This window comes from Scyliorhinus torazame, chromosome 12, assembly GCF_047496885.1.
Source record: "Scyliorhinus torazame isolate Kashiwa2021f chromosome 12, sScyTor2.1, whole genome shotgun sequence".
Taxonomy (NCBI): domain Eukaryota; kingdom Metazoa; phylum Chordata; class Chondrichthyes; order Carcharhiniformes; family Scyliorhinidae; genus Scyliorhinus; species Scyliorhinus torazame.
Genome location: NC_092718.1, coordinates 128,857,801 through 128,874,802, shown reverse-complemented (window position 1 = coordinate 128,874,802; position 17,002 = coordinate 128,857,801). Strand labels below are relative to the sequence as shown.

At 49.3% G+C, this 17,002-nt stretch overlaps 1 long non-coding RNA gene across 1 annotated transcript; it reads right to left on the bottom strand.

The window, feature by feature from the left end:
* Positions 1-873: 873 nt before the first annotated feature.
* LOC140387229 (uncharacterized) lies at positions 874-16,624 on the bottom strand. Its single transcript, XR_011933791.1, has 3 exons — positions 16,597-16,624; positions 10,398-10,433; positions 874-900 (listed from the first exon to the last, which is right to left on the bottom strand). It is a non-coding gene; the product is annotated as an uncharacterized lncRNA (long non-coding RNA).
* Between the last annotated feature and the right edge of the window lie 378 nt (positions 16,625-17,002).

Sequence of the window (17,002 nt, the reverse complement as noted above, 5' to 3'; positions counted from 1 at the left end):
AATCAACAAACATACACATGCACCTGCGCGCACACACACGCGCACATGCAAACACACACGTTACGAGGGCAGCACGGTGGCGCAGTGGGTTAGCCATGTTGCCTCACGACGCTGAGGTCCCAGGTTCGATCCCGGCTCTGGGTCTCTGTCCTTGTGGAGTCGGCACATTCTACCCGTGTCTGCTTGGGTCTCGACCCTCACAACCCAAAAGATGTGCAGGCTTGGTTGATTGGCCGTGCTAAATTGCCCCCATAATTGGAAAAAATGAATTGGGTGCGCTAAATTTATTTTTTAAAACACACACACAGTTACAGACAGAACAGATGTGCACACACGGTGCCAATCATGCATTCGCATACAATATGCATTTTCTGTAGATACTTTTAGCGTTTGTAGAGTCGTTTACATCATGCGTTGATTTCATGGATTTCGAAGCTATAGACAACAATTCAAATATGCCATCAACGAAGACAGATAAGTATTTGGGGAAAAAATAGTTTCCTGTGCTATCTGGCGAAGTCTTTCGCAAGTGCATACCTTCGGTCAGTGAAATAAATTATGGTATGATACCGCTCAAACAATCTCTAATTAAGGGTAATTTTATTTGTTCCCCTTCCTCTTCCCATTATAAAATCGTATTTGGTACTGCGTGATTGAGTGGTTCCTGTTTGAACGAATCTGCTTTGCTCTGCATGAAGATACCTTGTTGATTTTAATGTTATCTCATTCTGCGTAATACTTCTCGTCAAATTCTTGAAAGTGGGGTTACTAATTTCACAAGCATATTTGATGTTTCGCATCGATTATGCACGGAAAACCATCGACATCCGTTTCCGAATCATCGAAATGAATGCACAACGTTATTTCACAAACCTTTCTTTCGATCGTTTAGCATATCATCTATTTATGTGAGAAAATTCCAAATACATCTCATGAATAACGACGAATACCCATCGGACGTCGCTAAATGATTGATTGCTAAATTTACCGGTGTACTTTGAGTGAAATTAGTTAACACAACAGTACTAATTAACTTATCACGGTTTAATATTGGTTGGGTATGAGATTCAGAACAAGGCAGGTTAATACAAATTGTCATTTTCAGAAAATAAGGATAATGATTACGTGATTGTTTGCAGCCAATCTCATGAACATGTTTCCCAGGAAAAACGATCTCATACTCTGATTTAGGAATTGAACAGACAGAAAGTTTTAATATGTTCACTTACAAAGTGCAAATCTTGGGTTGTTAGGTGCAGAATGAACAGAATGTGGAATTTGTCCACACTTAATTCGATCGCTTGCCTTGAAATCGGCCGTGTAGTGGACAGATGATCATTTGCTGACGATGTTCTGCCAGGCAGTAAGTGCGGTATGTTTAACATGTGACGTGGAAGGTGTTTTGGCGAGTTGATAGACTTCTATAGATATTGGATGCTGCTTGACACTGTCTTTTCCACAGAATGGTTTTCGAAGCTGCTAACTTGTTCCTTTGAGTTAAACTCCTTTGCACGTAATTATGTCGTCCTGCTTGAGAGGTGGTCTTCACTTCTCATGGGATGTTATAAGTTCCGATAACAATCCGAACTTCTGGTTGTAGACAGAAGCGCTGGTTTAGCGGAACATGAGGTGAAGCACTCGCTGCAGAATTCCCAGCTTTTGACGTCCTCTTGCAGACCAACATTTATATATTAATATCCAGCTATTATTCTGATAAATGGTAATTTCACGATGACTAATGCTGGGAAAGTCACGGTGGGTAATTCATGTTAATGTCGCTGGGGCTTGATAAAATGTCATTCTAGTTGTATAGAGTCATTGTTTGGCACCTCAGTGGAACGGACGTTACTTGATTATCATCAGTATTCATGTTTTAACATATCCAAGATATACAAAGTCCAAAATTGTGCAAGTTAGGTGGATAGGCCATGCTCAATTGCCCCTTACTGTCCAAAAGTTTAAGTGTGCTTACTGGTCTGCTGGGCCATGGTGCCCACGGAAACGTGCTCTTTCCAAGGGTAGGTGCACATTGGATGGGCCGAACGACCTTTGTTTTCACCGCAGTATTCCTATGATATGGGTGCTGAATGTGTCGGTGCGTTTGGAGCCCAGAAACAAAGAAAGTGTTCAATTATTAGCAATCTACCACATCTCAAGTCGTCATGAATGGAAGGTCACCAGAGTAACTGAATAGTTCTCGGTGCTGGATTCTAGAGAGGTGACCGTGACGCTAGTTTGGTGAGTTTTCAGGAAGTTCAGAAAGGAGATAAAGGTGGACGTGCCTGTCATGTTCTCAATTCGGGAAATAAAAAAATAAATTGTGGCAAGTTATTATCTAGCCAGTGCGCGCCGGAAGCAGCTGTTATGGCCAGTGTGGAACAAAGTGAGTTGTGCCGTTTCAGCCTGGCCTCTCGTGGAGCGCTTGCCTCCGTTTACAACACAGGCGATGAGGATCAGGCGGTATGAGGCTGCGACCTCTGATCGTTTTTCAACCACCTCGGGAGTTCGCTCTCTATGCAGCCCGCATGATATGCGAAGATAAACTCGAGCCTTTCGACGCCGACTCGGACGATTGGTCCAAGCCAGTGGAATGATTTCAACCTTTGTTCCCACGAACGCCATCACCAGTGACGAGTGTCAGACGTTGCTGACCGCCGTTGATCGACCGACTTATGCATTAATCAGGAACTTGACAGATCCAGTCAGGCCGGGCGGGTTGGCATGAGCCATGCTGATCGAGCGAATGGCCGTCACCTAAAGCATAGGCCATCGTTTATGTTCCGATGGTACCGGTTCGATACCGCATCACAGACACTGGCGGAGCCCACAGGAGAATACTTGCTACGTCTCAGGGGACTTGCAGCCCCAGAATTCCGAATCGCCATGGCTGAATCGTTGCGGCAGGGCTTTATTTACATAATTCGGGCTGGGAAGCCTTGCGGAATTTTAATGGAGAACCTCCTGATCCTTGACAAGACCAACGTCCGAGCGCTCTCTCAGGAAGGTTGCGACCGCGGACTCCAGGATGTCCATGGCCTGGCGTCAGTATACGCACTTTCACCGCTATCCGAACAGGTTTTCAGCCACAAGAGCTTTGCGACACGGGATCTGACTGGTCCGAAATATCAGGGAGCCCTGAGAACTGGAGGGGACCAGCCATGTGCCAATGGACGTATGTCACATACAGACCAGTCCACGTGCCTACCATTATTGGTAGTCCAAGGCAAGGCGAGTGCCATATGTAACCGGATGCAGTACTGTCTGTCCAAGTTCCAGTCATTTTTTGCCGAATGCCTTGGTTCTGTCCATGAAAACGCCCTGCCTCGGTATTTCTTCAACCGCCCTGTGACATACGCACTTCGCGCCATGGTAAACGAGGAATTCACTATTTGGAACAGATGAAGATGACTCGCCCTTTACATTATAGCCCGACTGGTCGATCTGGCTCTCTGGGGACTTTAAAGTGACCCTGAAACGGATATCCCACCTTGACCGTTATCCGGTCCTTCGATCGAGAACGTCTGTGCCTGACTCCGTGATGGACAAACATTCAGACAACTGGGCATGAGCTAGGCGTACTTGCAGCTGGTGGTTGAGCCAAGTTCCCCGAAATGCGAGACGATCAAAATGATTTGGGATTATATGAATATTCGCGGCTGCCGTTCGGCGACTCATCGGCTTGTAAGAACCTAACCGAGGTCCTCGGGTAGATTGCTCATGCCGGAGTCCTCCTCCGGACAGAAAAATGTGTTTTCCACGCGTATCGTGGCCACTGAGTGGATAGCGGCGGCCTCCTCAGAGATCGTGGAGGAAAAGGTGCGAGCAATTCCCCAGGTCCCCATCCCTCGATATCAAACCGAAATCCGCTCTTTTCCAGGCCTGGTGAACAATTAGGGGATGTTCATAGCCATGGTTGCCCAGCTCAATGGTCCATTCCGTGACTATGGATGAATGGACAGAAGTGGAGCTGCCGCCCCCCTCCCCCCCCCCCCTCCCCCCACCAAAAGGCTCTTCAGGAGGTGAAGCAGCAGCTTTCGTCAGAGGAATTACATACCCATTTCGGCACTTACAATCCCCTGCTCCTCACTTGCAACATCTGGTACACTGCAAGCCTGATGGCTCGGAATAACTTACACATTTTGTGTCCTGTACTCTGGCGGCGCCGAGCAGAACTACGCCCAGATGGAGAAGGAAGACGTGGCAATGGTGTTCGTGGTGTGGAAATTCTACCAGTACGTTTATGGGTGTCCTTCACGGCTTGTACCGAACAGAAGTCCCTGCTGGGGCTATTAAAGTAAGATCAGCTGATTCCACCCATTGTATCGGCCCAGCCTCAACGGCGTACGCTGCTGCTGATTGCCTACGAGTACACTATGGAGAAATGCCCGAGGACAAGAATGCCACACACGGATGAGTTGATCTGCCTGCCTCTGCCCATGAACAGTAAGAAGGTTTACAACACCTGGTTAAAGTCCAACTTTCGGAGCTAGTGCTCCTTGCTCAGGTTATTAGAATTATCTCAGTCGACTGTCTGAAGCACGGGATGACACTTCAGGAGCTCTGAATTAAAGTTTCAAATGCATTTAGGCCACAGGAGACGTGGCAGAGGATTTGGGACAGATAATGTGCGACAATTATTCTCGAAGGGGTGGAGCAATAAGACAAATAATTGCAAGGCAGTAAGCCTACAATCAGTGGCAGAGAAATTATTTGAAAAAAATTCTCAAGAAAAATTATGAATTTCCACTTCGAGAGAAATTGTCAGCTTCGCTTTCTAAGCCGGAGATCATGTCTGACAAATGTGATTGACTTTTGGAGCACACGAATATGTGTCTCCCTGAGGAAAGTGCAGTTGTTGTAATCTGGATGTACTTCGGTAATTCATTTGACATGGATTTGTATGGGAGCCTCGAATCCACAGAAATTGTGCAAAGTGGATCCAAAGTTGGGTTAGTGCCAGGAAACGAAGCATGATGCTCGATGGTTGCTTTTGTGAATGGAAGCATGTGCCCAGAGGTGTACCGGAGGATTTGCTGCTGGGTCCATTTCCATTCGTCGTGTAAATTATTGATTGGGACGTCAAAGTTGGAAGTATTATCAGTAAGTTTGTAGATGTCACGATAATTGATAGTGTGTTAAATACCGAGCCGGAAAGCAATAGATTACAGGATGATACAAACGCGCTTGTCAGATGGACAGCGGAGCGGCAATTCGATTTTAAATCCGAATACTTTAATCGATACACTGTCGGGATAACAAACAATACTTTGAGGTGGCAACCTTATCCTCGGCCTGGGAAGCGCCTGCACGGAATGCCCATACATTCGAATTGCTGATCCATAACCGATACCGACGCAGCCAAAGACTCAACCGCGGAGGCCACTTGTGCGGTGTTGGTCTGCGTGGTACGCATTGTCAGCACCACCTTCTTATGCTGGACGTGGGAGGACTCGTCGAACTGCTCCTTCAGGTACTGGATGCTCGCCGGCAATCTCTTATGTCGTCCCTGGCTCTGCGGCTGCATCTCCACTTTAGATGGGACTTTCTGTTCCAGAAGCCCGAGACCAGTATGGACGGCAGGTAGTACCTGGGATCGGCCGGCCCTTCGTACGTCCGCCCCCTCGGGCGTTCCAACCTGCACCTGCTGTACAGGGTAACCTGTGTGTTGCTCACCAGATAGTGTCCCAGGAGAAACATCACGAACATGGCCAACCGAGGTGAATGCCTCTGGGATGTTGGAAGCTGTTGGAAACCGCTGGGATGGGACATCACTGTCTTCCTCCGAGCGGACCTCTGGCTGTCCTGAGTCTCGAGCGGAGGGCTGCTGTCGAAGATTCTCCCATCACTGCTCACCTCACGGTGGTGCTCCAGCTGCGGTACGTGTGGGCTGCTGGGGGCGGCATATGGTAGGTGTGGTGGCATGGTGGTGGTGTAGGGTGAGGGTGTGGGTGAGAGTAAGGGTTGTGTGGGGTGAAGATGTGTGGGTGTTGTGTGTGTAATTGATTGCGTGGGGGTGTTGTCGGATGAGGGTGTGGGCGGAGTTGAGGGCTTTGTGGGGGTGGTGATGGTGGGGTGGGTGCTCACAGACATGTCAAGTCGAACAGCAACGCAGCGGAGTTTCTCTACCTCGCCCATGGTCACCTCTACCTCGGCGACCTCCCCTTCCTCCGAGCCACCTCCACATCCAGGGTCCTCCGCTCTAGAATGGTAGGGACCACAGGTCTTTTGGTTTCCCTACATCTTCTTCCACTCCCGCTGATCGTGTGCGGCCTTCTACTGGTGGGTGGGCTGTGGTGGACAAAGAACCAAACAGCGTTACACAATCCGATGCGTGTAAACCAGGATAGGTACTTGGTGGGCTCAGTGGCCTAGCACCCGGCTACGGCAACTGATATGGGCGGTGACATGAAAGGAAGAGTGTGGGTGCGGCCTCCTTCGGTGGGCGGGGGGGGGGGGGGGTAATGCAGGTGTGGAGTTAGTGCTGCCTACTCACCTTGGCCGCCCTGAGGAGGTCATCCATTATTTCTGGCACAGCTGGCACAATCCGAGCGTCGTTGCCCTCAACGTGGACTGCCCTGGCACCTGGGCCCACGCACGATGAACGGCAGCAGCTGGCAGCCTCTTTCCTGTTCTCCACGTTGTTCAAGAGGGTCTCGAGCAAAACTTGACTGCGCCGCTCCCCTTACCCCCATCCTGTTGGCTGTCATGGTGTGTGGGGGTAGAATAGTTTATATGTGGCTGCAGCCTGTCAGCATTCGCATGTCAGTCACGGAGCTAGTGAATCGCGCACCATTTCCCATTAGAATTGATGGCTCCAGTGCTAGCCCCGTAATGTAAGCGAAATCGTTCGAGATGAGGCGCCTGTTTTTCCGTTGTAAAAGTCCATCGAATCTCCGTTGGCGAAAACACTTAGGGCTGGATTCTCCGATTTTGAGGCTATTGCCGGAGCATGTGTCATGTATTACGGCCAAAACGTCGGCTCTGCCCCCTCACTAATGCACTGCCTGATGGGGGTAAGGAGCCCTGCCATGTAACTGCGCCCCAGTGCCGCGCGTTCCTTGCAGATACGGCCGGAGAACTGCCGGGTCCGTGGCTGCGCGTGCACACGGCAGTGAACAGCAGTGGTCAGGCTGTACAACATGATCCGGCATGCGGACCTGGCCTGCCAGATAGTGCCTCCCTGTATCACCCCTCACCACCCCGGGACAACCCTCCACCAGCGCACACAGACGAGGCCGAAGTCCCCCTGACGAGCGAAACGGATCCCACCCACCTGACTGTGGCGTTGTGGGACATAGTCCGCAGCGACCACGCGAGGGTGACAAAATTACTGACCACAAGTGATCGACGCCTTTCGGAAGTTTGCCCATCGTGTGCGAAGCATCGGGGGTGGGCCTATCGGTGATGTCCTGAGGCCGCTCCAACTTGGCCTGTGGCATTCTCACCGACGACCCCGTTCTGCCCAATTGCCGAACGCGATTTCCGCATCGGCAATCCGGGAACCCCACCTCTAGTCTTAGGACCGGCTGCGTGGCACACAGCCGTTAGCAGAGTTGCTCCACAGCTGAAGGGTTCGATTCCCGGCTCGGGTCACTGTTTGTGCGCAGTCTGCACATTCTTCCCGTGTCTGCGTGGGTTTTCTCCGGTGCTACGCGTTCCTCCCACAGTCCAAAGATGTGCGGGTTAGGTGGCTTGGCCATGATATATTGCCCTTAAGTTAAGTGAGGGTTACGGGGATCGTGTGGAGGGGTCGGCTTATGTAAGGTGCTCTTTCTAAGACCAGGTGCAGACTTGATGGCCGAATGGCCTTCTGCACTATAACTTATATGATTCTATGATTCTATGAATGGAATATCCTGCCCCATATACATTGAGTCGTTCTATTCGCATCAGAATATCCAGTAAATTACATGAACACGTCAGTATTTTGATCCACCAATTTTCTAAGTACGCAAAGCTCCGTCGTTACTTCAGCAATGTAAACAAAATGGTCGGTAATTCATTACGAGTATTATAGGTTGAGCCAACCAATGAACGTGCCCCATGAATTGTAACGAGACGAAAAGAATGGATGGCAAGATCACGAATCCAGCATTTTCGACAAGCCGCACGTCTTTACTGTTCCGTCCATGAAAAAGAACAGAAAGGCAGATCAGTCGAGAAATATGAACAATTAACTATTTCGTCTGGTAGTACAGTGTTACACAGCGCATAATGAGCAAATTACCATGAATGTGCAAGCAGAGAGACTTGAGACTCGTTTTGCCGATGGATAATTGCTGCATTTCTCATTAAAATTTTTGAAAATACTATTTCTTGTTTGAACGTTCCAGTAATATGGTTAATGGTAGATATCTTCAAGCAGGAAGTGCAGAACCAGGCAAGACTTTTAGAAACGCAGCGATACATTAGCTCTGATGGTCAAATGCTTGGCCAGAAATGTATGGTACCTTTAACGACGATTGCAATGAAAGGTTGTGCATCAAATTCAGGTGGGAAAATCAAAGTTAAGACACAGCTAAGTGTCTTCTCGATACATCTAATACATCTTCACGAATGTTATGTTTGTGAAATACGAAGTTTATACAACGAGTGGCATACATGTCATTGAATCCCAACCGTGCAGAATGACACAATGCGGCCCATCGAGTCTACTAACCGTTCGAAAGAACACCCTACACAAGTCCACTTCTATAACCACCCGCCCTCTCGCCGTAAGGTTACTTGATATTCCTGGTCGATTTAGCACGGCTATCCTTCACGTAGTGGGACGGTGTCGGAGCGATGTTTCAAAGAGTGATTATGCTGGTAAGAGGACATTACTGTGGTGCAACTTGAAAGCAGAGATGGTAAATCCAGGAATTATTTGATTGTCAGCTTTGGTTGATAACGGGAAACGGTGGCGGTGCCAGAATAGATCGCTGCAGGGTACGGCCGCAAAGGCCGTCGAATGAAACAGTTTGTGTGCATGCATGGGTGGCTTGAGTGTGAACGCGCACAAAATCGTGGTGAGGGAGCGGGTTGCGGTGACGGTTGCGAGAGCATGTTAGATGGAGTGAGCAAGGTCGAAAAGAGATGTAATATCTGTCATAGAAATCGCGGCTTTGGAATACCGGAACTGAATATTTGGTAGAATCACGGACAAACGAATCACGGCATTCGATAACGTCTGTTTCTGGAGCACACACGCCGAGACACGGATAAATCTCGCTCGGCGCACGATCAGGCAAGCTTCCCGCAAGCTATTCTCATTGGTTAGAGTTGAGTCGATAGCTGTAAATGAAGTCGGAAGGGCCCACCGACAGTGAACACCGGTCATGTAATTACACCGATGTTGAACGCCAGGCGAATGCAAGTATTAAATTAACTCCGCCCGAAGAAAGTAGACTTCTTGGAAAAGATATAGCCATGTTCTCGTTGTTTTTGCTTCGACGATTTGTGTTGACATAAAACAGACAAATTTCGAAAGAAACTCAAATAAAGGCAAGGAGGCAATTTCACTGAAGATTCATCTGATGCTGCCTGAAGTGGTCAATTTCAGCAGCAGAGGTTGAATACTCTCGGGTTGATTTTTTTTAACAGCAGAAAATTAGTGTGCTGTATGAGATGATAATATGTATAGACAGGGTGGTTTGAAACATCTGTTCGCCTCAGCTAAAGTGTTAATGGCAGGGTGGCACAGTGGTTCAATGGTTAGCACTGTGCCTCACATTGCTGAGGGCCCGGGTTCGTCCCCGCATCACTGTCCGTATTGAGCTTGCAAATTCTCCCGGTATCTAGGCCCCATCCCAAACCAGGTGATCGTACGGGTAGGTGGATTGGCCGCGCTAAATTCTATCTTAATTGGAAAATGTTCAAAAAATAATCGATATACGGGGCACAGTTTTCAGGTGAGGGAGAGAAGATTTTGAGGCGGCTTGAGGGAGTAAGGCGTCAACTACAGTATGGTGGGTGTCATACCATTCAACATCACGGGCAAAAGTCTTGCAATTGGGGTTAGTGTAGATGCATTATAGTTCTTGACGATATGGTCCCGTTAGACTAAATGATCTCCCCTGTACTCTATAAGTATATCACAATTTGTCACAGTTAGTATCTCCTCTCGAAGCAAATTTGGTAAATTTGGCACCACTATGTTTCACTGATGAATATGTAAACACGTCTGAAATTGCTGAGATCGAATAAAGATGCTTATCGACATTCCATACGAAGAGTGGATTATATTTTCCTCACAACGTGTTGTGCTGTGGCAGAAATTGACATTATTTGTTGATGTGTATCGTGTGCAAGATTTACAAAAAGTACCATGTAATTTTAGAGACAAATTCCACTGCTCAAACATAACCACTTCCAAAGTTTACTGTAAAAAAACAAACAATCAAGTTCACGATGCTTACCTGATTCCTTCAGAGCTTCCTTATACTTGGATAATTCTGGATCGTGATATTAAAGAAAACTGTTTTCTTCACATAATTGAACTGGACTGATTTATCTCAATTGAATCGTAGAGTCATTGCAGCATAGAAGGAGTTTAGTCGAACCATCAATTTCATGTTCGATTCGTATGGTCAAATGAATCTAATCCAATTCCACTTTCTTAACCTGGAGCACAAACAGTGAAGTTTCTGCACGTGCATGCATATCGAAAGCAATTTTAAGATACACCACGTCCCTGTATTCTGGCATGCACCAATGACATAAAGAGATCATCTACGCAGTCATAAATACTGGAAGACAAAGGAAATTAGAGCAGCATTAGGCCATTCGCCCCTCTAGCCTGCTTCGACATTCGCTACGATTATGTATGAACATCCAACTCAATAACCTGTTCCCGCTCTCGGCCATGACCGCCTTTCAACCATGAGCTACACATATGTCCTACTTCAACAATTATGGGCGGAATTCCACGCCGGCCAATTAAGAAATCTGGAAATCCTATCAGGCGGAGTATCGGTTCCAATTCTGGAATCGAATCAGATGCTCATTTGACGCCAAATCACAATTCTACGTCGCCTCTACAGTGGCATTAATGCGTTTTGGAATGCACGTAAAATAAATGCCGTGGGCTGGATTCGGCGCAAGGCCCATCTGGGGTGGTGTCTAATTCTCTCTGCTTCCTCGGTCCCAGTCCGCCAAGGAGCTCGGCATGGAAAACCGGAAGTGCGGAGGCCCGTATCCGAGCTAAAGCTGCGTGAAATACTTCTTGTCCCTGCCACCCCCTGCAGTGGATTGAATGCGCCGGACTTTTTTTCCAGGGATCACTGGAGGAGAACTACAGCTGTTTACGCCGATGTGGCTACATAGTCACATTTTGGGTGAAACCCGACCCGGTGTTCTTCGGAGCCTCTGCTGTTGTCCAGTTGGCGGAATTCTCGAAGGCGCAGTTCACTTGTTCTTTTAAAAATCGTGAAATAATTGTTGTGGTTGATGAGGGTGAAGGAGGCGATAGGACACAGAGAGGCGTAACCGTGGGCTACAAGACCTGACAGTGGCCAGGCTGTTGTGGACGGCACTGCAGTAAACCCGGGGTTGGGTGTTGGGGGGGGGGGGGTTGGTGACTACGGAATGGGACGTGGGGCATGGTTGACCAGACACAATCCGCCATATTCGTGCCCTGCAAGGCCGCCATCACGATGCACACTCCACTCTCCACTGACCATCCAACTTGGAGCCTGAATCTGGCCAATTGTATGCTCCAACCCCCACCACCACCCAACTGTCCGCCACCCGGCGGTGGGGAATCATGGAACCCACCTAGGGCAACGCCCACAGTAGCCCGTGCGGAGGCGCCGGGTACAGGCAGCAGAGCGGACCACTGACAAGTGTCCTGCCAGCAGATGGTACACGTGGCACCATGGAGGTGCACCAGTTCCAGACGCCCCCTCAGTGCCAGGCACCGACGGGGTCAGGGTGGTGGAGAAGGAGCACCCAGGGCCACCATTTAGCCTGGAGACCTGGTTCGGCACGGGCTACGAACCATGCTAACATGTCGGCCTTTCAGCCCCTGCAGACAATGGATATTGGAACTCAACCACACGGTCTAGTCACCACAGCCATGGACGATACCCTGCAGCTGAACGAGCTTTCGCTACTAGAGAAGCTGGGTGGCCAAAGGGCCAAGGAGGTGCAGCGAAGAGCATGGGGCCTCGCGTGTATTTGCGTCATTCATGGACCTGCTGGACTGCTGATAACTCTGGCTGAGCAGACCCACAGTGCAAATGTGCCAGATCATTGGGCACCTGGCACCGCCAGGGAATAGGGAAGGCACCCACTCCTGGTGTCCGTCAAGGTAAGGGTCTCCTGAACCTTAATACAACGGGTTACATCGAGGTGCAGAGTTGGTATCTGTCCGGGATCCCGAAGAATCCAGTACATAGGTGCATTTAGGTTGTCACCGAGGGCCTATTTGCCCAGTCGGCACAACACATTCATTTCAATTCGATCTTACCCACCAGAATGCCGGGCAGCGGGGTTCGCCTCCACAATGGGATGGCCCGGGTCCAGGAGGTGGTCAATGGGATGCACGTGCCCTATCAATGGCTATAGATGACAGGGCGCTCTACACAAACCAAAAGGCAGTCGAATCAATGAACGGGCAGCTGATATGTGACCATCAGATGCGCATCATAAACGCCTGCACCCAATATCCAGTCAGTGTCCATGACACATTCATCCTGTCGCATTGGACGACTCCTGGCATGTTCGTTATGTCCCCATCTAGGGATTGCCTCCTCGCAGACGACATATCCGCTGGGGTGCTGGCTGATGACATCTATCAGGAGGCAACAGACTGAAGCCGAAACCCGCTAAAAACCACGCACACACAGCGACCAAGGGGAGGATTGGCCGTTGCTTCTGCCTCTTGAAGTTACAGTTCAGCTGCCCGCACTTCTCTGGAGTGGCAAGCCAGTTTGATGCTGAGACGGTTGCCCACATCCTCCACAGCACCATGCAGCATAGAAGGAGGACGATGGAAACCAATAGTCACCAGATGAGAAGAATGCGGGGACGTCGTGTATGTAAAATACCTGGGGCTCAGGCTGGCATGGGAAGCAATAAGGCGTATGCATAAGGACCAATGCGCTAGAATGACTCTCAACACCTCCAGGCTCACCGATTGGGGAAAAAAACTGGCCAGCGGCAAGGACACCGTAGCCCAGCCCAACATCCTTACGTTCCCTTTGTGCCCCATCACACACCCCGGCCTGCCAACCCACCGTGATACATATCTGTCAACCTACAATTTGCGGGCCCATAGTTGGCAACAACAATCAATCTGATTCAAAGGATGCAGAATGATGAAAACTGGATCTGCAATGTTTTCTGGTGGTTCACTTCGTTTGACAACATCTGACACCTTCTCACGGTCATATTTTCCACCGTCCACCTCAGTGAACCCTGCATCCGAACTGGCAATTCCTTCATGTGGTCCCATGAGATCCTTGTGGTGATGTTGGTAGGGACGGTCGAGTGTGGGTGGGGAGGGTGGAGCGACCAACACATACACAACTTCCGCCCATTTCACTGCCATCCCACTTTCTCTGTCTGGCCAAGTTAGACGAGACCATACCTCAAACCCGTCTGACAGAGCGCTGAGGCAGGTGGTAACAGTTAACAGGTTTTTAATGTTTTTTTCGGGATGTGGGCGTCGCTTGTTGGCCAGCATCTATTGCTAATCCTAATTGCCCTTCAGGGATGAACAATAAATGCTGGCCTAACAAGCAACGCACACATCCCGTAAATTAACGTTAAAACAGATATATTTACAGATACGTGCCTTACCCCCTTTTACTAAACAGTGCCCTGCATTCCTGCTGGCCCCACGGGTGTCATTCTTTCTGTACGTACGTGCCCGATTGCTACATCTGGGAGGATCCCCAGACTGCACGTCAGGAGTAAAGTTGGAATGCTGTGATTTCTCCCTGTGGCCTTGGTTCCTGTTAGGTGCCGTCTTCTGGGGATACTGGGCTTGGATGGATCCGCTGCTACTGCATTGTTGGTGGTGGCGTGATACCTCCCTCTTCTTCCCGCCACCCACCACATGCGCCAGAGACAGGAGGGGTTGTAGTCCGTGGTACTGCGGTGTTCCGCCACCTCCCCTGTTGGAGTCACTGGCACGGGCCCCTTCACCTCTCCCTCCCTCGGAGTGCCCGATGGCCACTAGGCTTATTCATGGGATGGGGGTGCAAAATAACCTACCTCCAGAGGTTTCCCCACCACCTGCCGCTGCAAGTCTTGGTGGCCCGCGCTCGTCTCATCCAGGGTCTGCATGTTCGCGGCCATGTTGCACAGTGTGTCGGCCACCTTCGTCTGGTACTGCGCCACATCATCAATTCACTGTGCCACCACGATCTGTGCTGGTGTCGCATCAGCCAGTGACTGCATAATGATTCTTCTGGTACTGAACCACCTCCATCTGTGTCTCCGCCACGTCGGCCCTGGCCCTGCCCGCAAATCTTAGGTTGCCAGATATGTATCACGGTGGGTTGGCAGGCAGGGGTGTGTGATGGGGCACAAAGCGAACGGGAGGATGTGGGGCTTTGCTACAGTGTCCTTGCTAATGTTGCTGACGTACTCAGCCGTAGCCAGCTGTGAGTGTGCTAAATTCAGAGGCGTGGCTGCAATTTCCAGGTGGCCCCCGTGCATGTCTGGCTCTGAGGTGGCAATCCTGAACATGGCCCCGGCCCCCGCCTCCAGAGAATGCCCCAGGCCACAGAGAAGCAATTCCGGAGCCGAAATCCTCGCCGCCAATTCCTCCAGCGCGAACACCAACCATGCAATGTTCGCTGGTTTGCACGCATAGTCGGTACAACGTTCTGATCCCGCACGTGGTCGGACACCTCCAACCGCGCCTGCAGGCATGGGATGCTCACCGCCAATCCGTCATGAAGCCCCTGGCTCTGTTTGCATAATCGATGGGACTGTCCATTCCCGAAGCCCAAAATCCATTTTGCACGCAGTCAGTTCCCCGGATCGGCCCATCTTCCAAACGTCCGCCCTCTCGGGTGTTCCTCTCCTCACCTGATTTACCAAATCAGCTCTGTGATGCGCAGCAGATAGCGACTCATCAGCCTCTTCACTAAGGTTCCTAATCGATGCTTGTGTCACTGGGATGATGTGGTGGAGGGTGTTGAATATACCTGCGATGGAATGTCAGTGTCATCATCGGACACGAGCTTTGAGTGTCTTCTGGCACACGAATACAACAGCTCTCTGTTGTTCTCTCCTCACAACTGGTTGGCACACGGCGCTGGGGGTGGTGTTCTGACGGTGGTCTGTCAGTACTACTGGTTGGTGGTGGGGGACACCAGATGTCCCCAACTTTCATCAACTGGCCCTGCAAGACACAAAACACGACGCATTATTAGGCGCCGGGGCGGGCGGTTGTGGGGTGGGGGGTCGTGGTGGTTTGGATCAAATTGAGAGTGCAGGTGCGGGTGCGGGCAATGGTGGATTTAAAGTTGGGTGTGAGATTGATGTGTGGCTGAAAATCGAGATCATGCTGGTATGGGGAGAATTGTTTAGAGGTGATTGGCCTAGGTGTTACGGGTCTCACTGCCTCGCCCGTCGCTGATCTCCAGTCCGGCGACCACCCTGTACTCTGGGCCGCCCGTCCGTTCCGGACCTCTACTCTTTCACGGAATATGCCGCAGTCCGTCGGTCCACTTCCTCTATTCACAGTCACCCGGCGTTGATAGCAAACTGCCCCTGATGAATTTATGGACATGTTTTCATCACTGTTGTGTTATCTTCTCTAAATTTAAGACCGATTGGCTTTGCTTGCTCTGCAATCTCGGAATTCATAGTTGATTTCTTAACATATGCAACTCCAACTGAACTTCAATTTGTCACCGTGCCAACTTCGTTGTCGTGGCCAATGAACGCTTCTCACTTTCCTCATATCTCTCAGTCCTTCAGCAGTCTTTTATTTTAATTATGGTGATGTTTCCTTGCAATTTACAACACTTTCTTATTTCCTGTCTGCTCTGTCTCGCACACTCCCGTGAGGTGACTTCACTGCTAAATTGTATTGAGAATCGGCAGGAAAAGAGATTCCCGCCGCCACCGAACAGCGGTGTTTCTGAGAAAAACGAATCTGAGGAACAGGAACATTCAGCCCAGTATCTTGACGGACGCAACCACGAATTTGCCGGCACCACTAATTTCACGTTGTTGTCACGAATGTGAAATACTTGTTTCCACATAGAGGCTAAGTTCCACCTTTTAATTTCTCTCGCCGCCTGCCTTTAACTAATTTCCCTTTTAAATTGGTGTATTAACCTTAATCTTCCGCAATACTTAACATGAATTTTACATGGCTTTTTCTGCAAACATTGAGCTATTTGGAATTAACAGACTGTTGAACGACATGAAAGTATGGGCAACGAAATAAAGGATACAAATCAGTCTTTCTAATTTCATCACCTGTCTGATGCATATTATATAATATGCCGTGATTACAGAGGAGACCGTGTGGAGGGATGAAATTCGGCGACATTTAGATAGTAGGTAGCAGCCTCATGATTTGACAGTATGTGTCAGGTGCAAATGCACTTTTAATCAGTGGACTGCCAGTCAACGTCACATAGTAACTACCTTTCTCTTTTTCCTTCAAAGCTTCGTCTTGGAGGAAGACACATGTTGAATTCAGTAATATATTGAAAAGCACCAATGCCGCCAAATCCGTACATTTTTCATATGTTACATGTGCAATAGCATGCGTAACTCGAGTACTTGATACTTGGAATAACGACGAAATGGAGCATTTCTAACCAAGGAATATCCTGCAATCAAAGTCAAAGCCATATGATCAAATGTGAAAGGCACAGAATCAAAATAGGACGCCAGTATGTGAACATTCGCAAAGTCTGCTCAGAGCTATATGACTCAAACGGTATGCTACGCCGACCTTGAGATTGGGTGTCTGGAACAGCCATGGTCATAGAGGTAAACAGCTGAAGACTCATTTGTCATGCTTTGGACGAAGAATCAATTGATCGTA